The sequence below is a fragment of the Triticum urartu genome, chromosome 7, assembly GCF_003073215.2.
Source record: "Triticum urartu cultivar G1812 chromosome 7, Tu2.1, whole genome shotgun sequence".
Taxonomy (NCBI): Eukaryota; Viridiplantae; Streptophyta; class Magnoliopsida; order Poales; family Poaceae; genus Triticum; species Triticum urartu.
In genome coordinates, this window is record NC_053028.1 from 688682575 (window position 1) to 688691906 (window position 9332).

The following is a 9332-nucleotide window of genomic DNA, read 5'->3' on the forward strand; positions in this document are numbered from 1 at the left end:
GCAGTTCAGCTAACTGCCTCTTCAGATCCTCCAACGCTTTATCAGCCGCATCGCTCCAGACAAAGTCATCCGGTTTCTTTAGCATCTGATATAAAGGGATATCTTTCTCCCCGAGATGACTGATAAACCAGATCAAAGCCGCAATCCGGCCGGCCAAACGTTGAACGTCATTGATACATGCCGGTTTAGCCAAAGATGTGATTGCTGAATTTTTTTCCGGATTAGCCTCAATGCCCCTGTTTGACACCAGAAAGCCCAAGAGTTTGCCTGCCGGGACACCAAAGACACATTTGTCTGGATTGAGCATCATCTTGTAAACCCGGAGGTTGTCAAATGTTTCTCTCAGGTCATCTATCAATGTTTCCTCTTTTCTAGACTTTATCACGATATCATCCACATATGCATGAACATTGCGCCCAATCTGCCTATGAAGACAATTCTGAACACAAGTTGATAAGTCGCCTGGGCACTCTTGAGCCCAAAGGGCACGGGGACATAGCAGAAGGCTCCAAAGGGAGTTATAAAAGCTGTCTTCTCCTGGTCCTTAATTGCCATTTTGATTTGATGATAACCAGAATAAGCGTCCAAAAAACACAAGCGGTCACAACCCACCGTAGCATCAATAATATGATCAATATGAGGGAGGGCAAAGGGATCTGCTGGGCAAGCCTTGTTCAAGTCTGTGTAGTCCACACACATACGCCAACTGTCGTTTTTCTTGAGAACCATCACCGGATTAGCCAACCACTCCGGGTGAAAGACCTCCACGATAAATCCTGCGGCCAACAACCGAGCTACCTCTTCACCAATAGCCTTGCGCCTTTCTTCATTGAAGCGGCGGAGAAACTGTCCGATTGGTTTAAAATTAGGATCAATGTTAAGTGTGTGCTCAGCGAGTTCCCTCGGTACACCTGGCATGTCAGAAGGCTTCCATGCAAAGATGTCCCGGTTCTCACGGATGAACTCGATGAGCGCACTTTCCTATTTGGGATCCAGGTTAGCACTGATGCTGAACTGCTTGGATGAATCGCCAGGAACAAAATCAACCATCTTAGTATCTGTGGCCGATTTAAACTTCAACGCCGGTTCATGTTCCGTAGTTGGCTTTTTCAAAGAAGTCATATCTTCTGGATCAACCTTGTCTTTGTAAAACTTCAGCTCTTCCGTGGCACAAACCGACACAGCATAAGATACATCACCTTCCTCACATTCCAAAGCGATCTTCCTGCTCCCATGTACTGTGATGGTCCCCTTATGACCTGGCATCTTAAGATGCAAATAAACATAACACGACCTCGCCATGAACTTGGCATAAGCCGGTCGCCCAAACAGAGCGTGATATGGACTCTTGATTTTCACCACCTCAAAAGTCAATGTTTCTGACCTTGAATCATGGTCATCTCCAAAGGCCACCTCTAGGGCTATCTTTCCCACTCGATATGCAGATTTACTGGGGACCACACCATGAAAAACGGTGTTTGAAGGTTTAAGATTCTTCAATTCCATCCGGGGATCTAGTCCAGTGGAGACATAGAGATTTGCAAGATACATACGGATCTGAATGTTGTAGACCCATTGACTAAGCCTCTTCCACGAGCAAAACATGATCAGCAACAAGGCTCCATGGGTGTTAGAATCATTACTGTGTAATCTAGATTATTGACTCTAGTGCAAGTGGGAGACTGAAGGAAATATGCCCTAGAGGCAATAATAAAGTTATTATTTATTTCCTTATATCATGATAAATGTTTATTATTCATGCTAGAATTGTATTAACCGGAAACATAATACATGTGTGAATACATAGACAAACAGAGTGTCACTAGTATGCCTCTACTTGACTAGCTCGTTAATCAAAGATGGTTATGTTTCCTAACCATAACAAAGAGTTGTTATTTGATTAACGGATCACATCATTAGTGAATGATCTGATTGACATGACCCATTTCATTAGCTTAGCACCCGATCGTTTAGTATGTTGCTATTGCTTTCTTCATGACTTATACATGTTCCTATGACTATGAGATTATGCAACTCCCGTTTGCCGGAGGAACACTTTGTGTGCTACCAAACGTCACAACGTAAATGGGTGATTATAAAGGTGCTCTACAGGTGTCTCCAAAGGTACATGTTGGGTTGGCGTATTTCGAGATTAGGATTTGTCACTCCGATTGTCGGAGAGGTATCTCTGGGCCCTCTCGGTAATGCACATCACATAAGCCTTGCAAGCATTGCAACTAATGAGTTAGTTGCGAGATGATGTATTACGGAACGAGTAAAGAGACTTCCCGGTAACGAGATTGAACTAGGTATTGGATACCGACGATCGAATCTCTGGCAAGTAACATACCGATGACAAAGGGAACAACGTATGTTGTTATGCGGTCTGACCGATAAAGATCTTCGTAGAATATGTAGGAGCCAATATGGGCATCCAGGTCCCGCTATTGGTTATTGACCGGAGACGTGTCTCGGTCATGTCTACATTGTTCTCGAACCGTAGGGTCCGCACGCTTAAGGTTTCGATGACAGTTATTATGAGTTTATGCATTTTGATGTACCAAAGGTTGTTCAGAGTCCCGGATGTGATCACGGACATGATGAGGAGTCTCGAAATGGTCGAGACATAAAGATTGATATATTGGATGACTATATTCGGACACCGGAAGTGTTCCGGGAAGTTTCGGATAAAACCGGAGCACCGGGGGGTTACCGGAACCCCCCGGGGGGCGGGGGGGTTAGCGGCCTTAGGGGCCTAATGTGGAGAAGGAGGAAGGGGCTGCCAGGGCAGGCCACACGCCCCCTCTCCCCCTAGTCCGAATTGGACAAGGAGGGAGGGGCGGCGCCCCCCCTTTCCTTCTCTCCCTCCACCTCTCCTAGTTGGACAAGGAACGGGAGGGGAGTCCTACTCCCGGTAGGAGTAGGACTCCTCCTGCGCCGCCTCCTCTAGGCCGGCCGCACCCCCCCTTGGATCCTTTATATACGGAGGCAAGGGGGGACCCTAGAACACACAAGTTGATCCTCGTGATCGTTCCTTAGCCGTGTGCGGTGCCCCTTCCACCATATTACACCTCGGTCATATCGTTGCAGTGGTTAGGCGAAGCCCTGCGCCGGTAGAACATCTTCATCGTCACCACGCTGTCATGCTGACGGAATTCATCCCCGAAGCTTTGTTGGATCGGAGCCCGGGGAGCGTCATCGAGCTGTACGTGTGCTAAGAACTCGCAGGTACCGGAGTAACGGTGCTTGGATCGGTCGGATCGGGAAGACGTACGACTACTTCCTCTATGTTGTGTTAACGCTTCCGTTGTTGATCTACAAGGGTACGTAGATCACACTCTCCCCTCTCGTTGCTATGCATCACCATGATCTTGCGTGTGCTTAGGAATTTTTTTGAAATTACTACGTTCCCCAACAGTGGCATCCGAGCCTAGGTTTTATGTGTTGATGTTATATGCACGAGTAGAACACAAGTGAGTTGTGGGCGATATAAGTCATACTGCTTACCAGCATGTCATACTTTGGTTCGGCGGTATTGTTGGACGAAGCGGCCCGAACCAACATTACGCGTACGCTTATGCGAGACCGGTTCTCCCGACGTGCTTTGCACAGAGGTGGATTACGGGTGACAGTTTCTCCAACTTTAGTTGAACCGAGTGTGGCTACGCCCGGTCCTTGCGAAGGTTAAAACAGCACCAACTTGACAAACTATCGTTGTGGTTTTGATGCGTAGGTAAGATTGGTTCTTGCTTAAGCCCGTAGCAGCCACGTAAAACTTGCAACAACAAAGTAAAGGACGTCTAACTTGTTTTTGCAGGGCATGTTGTGATGTGATATGGTCAAGACATGATGCTAAATTTTATTGTATGAGATGATCATGTTTTGTAACCAAGTTATCGGCAACTGGCAGGAGCCATATGGTTGTTGCTTTATTGTATGCAATGCAATCGCGCTGTAATGCTTTACTTTATCACTAAGTGGTAGCGATAGTCGTGGAAGCAAAAGATTGGCGAGACGACAACGATGCTACGATGGAGATCAAGGTGTCGCGCCGGTGACGATGGTGATCATGACGGTGCTTCGGAGATGGAGATCACAGGCACAAGATGATGATGGCCATATCATATCACTTATATTGATTGCATGTGATGTTTATCTTTTATGCATCTTATCTTGCTTTGTTTGATGGTAGCATTATAAGATGATCTCTCACTAAATTATCAAGAAGTGTTCTCCCTGAGTATGTACCGTTGCCAAAGTTCGTCGTGCCCAGACACCACGTGATGATCGGGTGTGATAAGCTCTACGTCCATCTACAACGGGTGCAAGCCAGTTTTTGCACACGCAGAATACTCAGGTTAAACTTGACGAGCCTAGGATATGCAGATATGGCCTCGGAACACGGAGACCGAAAGGTCGAGCGTGAATCATATAGTAGATATGATCAACATAATGATGTTCACCATTGAAAACTAATCCATTTCATGTGATGATCGGTTATGGTTTAGTTGATTTGGATCACGTAATCACTTAGAGGATTAGAGGGATGTCTATCTAAGTGGGAGTTCTTAAGTAATATGATTAATTGAACTTAAATTTATCATGAACTTAGTCCTGATAGTATCTTGCTTATGTATGTTTGATTGTAGATAAATGGTCCGTGCTGTTGTTCCGTTGAATTTTAATGCGTTCCTTGAGAAAGCAAAGTTGAAAGATGATGGTAGCAATTACACGGACTGGGTCCGTAACTTGAGGATTATCCTCATAGCTGCACAGAAGAATTACGTCCTGGAAGCACCGCTGGGTGCCAGGCCTGCTGCTGGAGCAACACCAGAGGTTATGAACGTCTGGCAGAGCAAAGCTGATGACTACTCGATAGTTCAGTGTGCCATGCTTTACGGCTTAGAATCGGGACTTCAACGACGTTTTGAACGTCATGGAGCATATGAGATGTTCTAGGAGTTGAAGCTAATATTTCAAGCAAATGCCTGGATTGAGAGATATGAAGTCTCCAATAAGTTCTATAGCTGCAAGATGGAGGAGAACAGTTCTGTCAGTGAGCATATACTGAAAATGTCTGGGTATAATAATCACTTGATTCAATTGGGAGTTAATCTTCCAGATGATTGCGTCACTGACAGAATTCTCCAATCACTGCCACCAACCTACAAGAGCTTCGTGATGAACTATAATATGCAAGGGATGAATAAGACTATTCCCGAGCTCTTCGCAATGCTGAAAGCTACGGAGGTAGAAATCAAGAAGGAGCATCAAGTATTGATGGTCAACAAGACCAGTAGTTTCAAGAAAAGGGGCAAAGGGAAGAAGAAGGGGAACTTCAAGAAGAACAGCAAGCAAGTTGCTGCTCAAGAGAAGAAACCCAAGTCTGGACCTAAGCCTAAAACTGAGTGCTTCTACTGCAAGCAGACTGGTCACTGGAAGCGGAACTGCCCGAAGTATTTGGCGGATAAGAAGGATGGCAAGGTGAACAAAGGTATATGTGATATACATGTTATTGATGTGTACCTTACTAGAGCTCGCAATAGCACCTGGGTATTTGATACTGGTTCTGTTGCTAATATCTGCAACTCGAAACAGGGACTACGGATTAAGCGAACACTGGCAAAGGACGAGGTGACGATGCGCGTGGGAAACAGTTCCAAAGTCGATGTGATCGCGGTCGGCACGCTACCTCTACATCTACCTTCGGGATTAGTATTAGACCTAAATAATTGTTATTTGGTGCCAGCGTTGAGCATGAACATTATATCTGGATCTTGTTTGATGCGAGACGGTTATTCATTTAAATCAAAAAATAATGGTTGTTCTATTTATATGAGTAATATCTTTTATGGTCATGCACCTTTGAAGAGTGGTCTATTTTTGATGAATCTCGATAGTAGTAAAACACATATTCATAATGTTGAAGCCAAAAGATGCAGAGTTGATAATGATAGTGCAACTTATTTGTGGCACTGCCGTTTAGTTCATATCGGTGTAAAACGCATGAAGAAACTCCATACTGATGGACTTTTGGAACCACTTGATTATGAATCACTTGGTACTTGCGAACCGTGCCTCATAGGCAAGATGACTAAAACACCGTTCTCCGGTACTATGGAGAGAGCAACAGATTTGTTGGAAATCATACATACAGATGTATGTGGTCCGATGAATATTGAGGCTCGTGGCGGATATCGTTATTTTCTCACCTTCACAGATGACTTAAGCAGATATGGGTATATCTACTTAATGAAACACAAGTCTGAAACATTTGAAAAGTTCAAAGAATTTCAGAGTGAAGTTGAAAATCATCGTAACAAGAAAATAAAGTTTCTAAGATCTGATCGTGGAGGTGAATATTTGAGTTACGAGTTTGGTGTACATTTGAAACAATGCGGAATAGTTTCGCAACTCACGCCACCCGGAACACCATAGCGTAATGGTGTGTCTGAACGTCGTAATCGTAATTTACTAGATATGGTGCGATCTATGATGTCTCTTACTGATTTACCGCTATCGTTTTGGGGTTATGCTTTAGAGACGGCCGCATTCACGTTAAATTGGGCACCATCAAAATCCGTTGAGACGACGCCTTATGAACTATGGTTTGGTAAGAAACCAAAGTTGTCGTTTCTTAAAGTTTGGGGCTGCGATGCTTATGTGAAAAAGCTTCAACCTGATAAGCTCGAACCCAAATCAGAGAAATGTGTCTTCATAGGATACCCAAATGAGACTGTTGGGTACACCTTCTATCACAGATCCGAAGGCAAGACATTCATTGCTAAGAATGGATCCTTTCTAGAGAAGGAGTTTCTCTCGAAAGAAGTGAGTGGGAGGAAAGTAGAACTTGATGAGGTAACTGTACCTGCTCCCTTATTGGAAACTAGTACATCACAGAAACCTGTTTCTGCGACACCTAAACCAATTAGTGAGGAAGCTAATGATAATGATCATGAAACTTCAGGACAAGATACTACTGAACCTCGTAGATCAACCAGAGCAAGATCCGCGCCAGAGTGGTACGGTAATCCTGTTCTGGAAATCATGCTACCAGATCATGATGAACCTACGAACTATGAAGAAGCGATGGTGAGCCCAGATTCCGCAAAATGGCTTGAAGCCATGAAATCTGAGATGGGATCCATGTATGAGAACAAAGTATGGACCTTGGTTGACTTGCCCGATGATCGGCAAGCAATTGAGAATAAATGGATCTTCAAGAAGAAGACTGACGCTGACGGTAATATTACTATCTACAAATCTCGACTTGTCACAAAAGGTTTTCGACAAGTTCAAGGGGTTGACTACGATGAGACCTTCTCACCCGTAGCGATGCTTAAGTCTGTCCGAATCATGTTAGCAATTTCCGCATTTTATGATTATGAAATTTGGCAGATGGATGTCAAAACTGCATTCCTGAATGGATTTCTGGAAGAAGAGTTGTATATGATGCAACCGGAAGGTTTTGTCGATCCAAAGGGAGCTAACAAAGTGTGCAAGCTCCAGTGATCCATTTATGGACTGGTGCAAGCCTCTCGGAGTTGGAATAAACACTTTGATAGTGTGATCAAAGCATTTGGTTTTATACATACTTTTGGAGAAGCCTATATTTACAAGAAAGTGAGTGGGAGCTCTGTAGCATTTCTGATATTATATGTAGATGACATATTACTGATTGGAAATGATATAGAATTTCTGGAGAGCATAAAGGGATACTTGAATAAGAGTTTTTCAATGAAAAACCTCGGTGAAGCTGCTTACATATTAGGAATAAAGATCTATAGAGATAGATCAAGACGCTTAATTGGACTTTCACAAAGCACATACCTTGACAAGATTTTGAAAAAGTTCAAAATGGATCAAGCAAAGAAAGGGTTCTTGCCTGTGTTACAAGGTGTGAAGTTGAGTCAGACTCAATGCCCGACCACTGCAGAAGATAGAGAGAAAATGAAAGATGTTCCCTATGCTTCAGCCATAGGCTCTATTATGTATGCAATGCTGTGTACCAGACCTGATGTGTGCCTTGCTATAAGTTTAGCAGGGAGGTACCAAAGTAATCTGGGAGTGGATCACTGGATAACGGTCAAGAACATCCTGAAGTACCTAAAAAGGACTAAGGATATGTTTCTCGTGTATGGAGGTGACAAAGAGCTCATTGTAAACGGTTATGTTGATGCAAGCTTTGCCACTGATCCGGACGATTCTAAATCGCAAACCGGATACGTGTTTACATTAAACGGTGGAGCTGTTAGTTGGTGCAGTTCTAAACAAAGTGTTGTGGCGGGATCTACACGTGAAGCGGAGTACATAGCTGCTTCGGAAGCAGCAAACGAAGGAGTCTGGATGAAGGAGTTCATATCCGATCTAGGTGTCATACCTAGTGCATCGGGTCCAATGAAAATCTTTTGTGACAATACTAGTGCAATTGCCTTGGCAAAGGAATCCAGATTTCACAAGAGAACCAAGCACATCGAGAGACGCTTCAATTCCATCCGGGATCTAGTCCAGGTGGGAGACATAGAGATTTGCAAGACACATACGGATCTGAATGTTGCAGACCCGTTGACTAAGCCTCTTCCACGAGCAAAATATGATCAGCACCAAGGCTCCATGGGTGTTAGAATCATTACTGTGTAATCTAGATTATTGACTCTAGTGCAAGTGGGAGACTGAAGGAAATATGCCCGAGAGGCAATAATAAAGTGATTATTTATTTCCTTATATCATGATAAATGTTTATTATTCATGCTAGAATTGTATTAACCGGAAACATAATACGTGTGTGAATACATAGACAAACAGAGTGTCACTAGTATGCCTCTACTTGACTAGCTCGTTAATCAAAGATGGTTATGTTTCCTAACCATAAACAAAAGAGTTGTTATTTGATTAACGAGATCACATCATTAGATGAATGATCTGATTGACATGACCCATTTCATTAGCTTAGCACCCGATCGTTTAGTATGTTGCTATTGCTTTCTTCATGACTTATACATGTTCCTATGACTATGAGATTATGCAACTCCCGTTTGCCGGAGGAACACTTTGTGTGCTACCAAACGTCACAACGTAAATGGGTGATTATAAAGGTGCTCTACAGGTGTCTCCAAAGGTAGATGTTGGGTTGGCGTATTTCGAGATTAGGATTTGTCACTCCGATTGTCGGAGAGGTATCTCTGGGCCCTCTCGATAATGCACATCACATAAGCCTTGCAAGCATTGCAACTAATAAGTTAGTTGCGAGATGATGTATTATGGAACGAGTAAAGAGACTTGCCAGTAACGAGATTGAACTAGGTATTGGATACCGACAATCGAATCTCGGG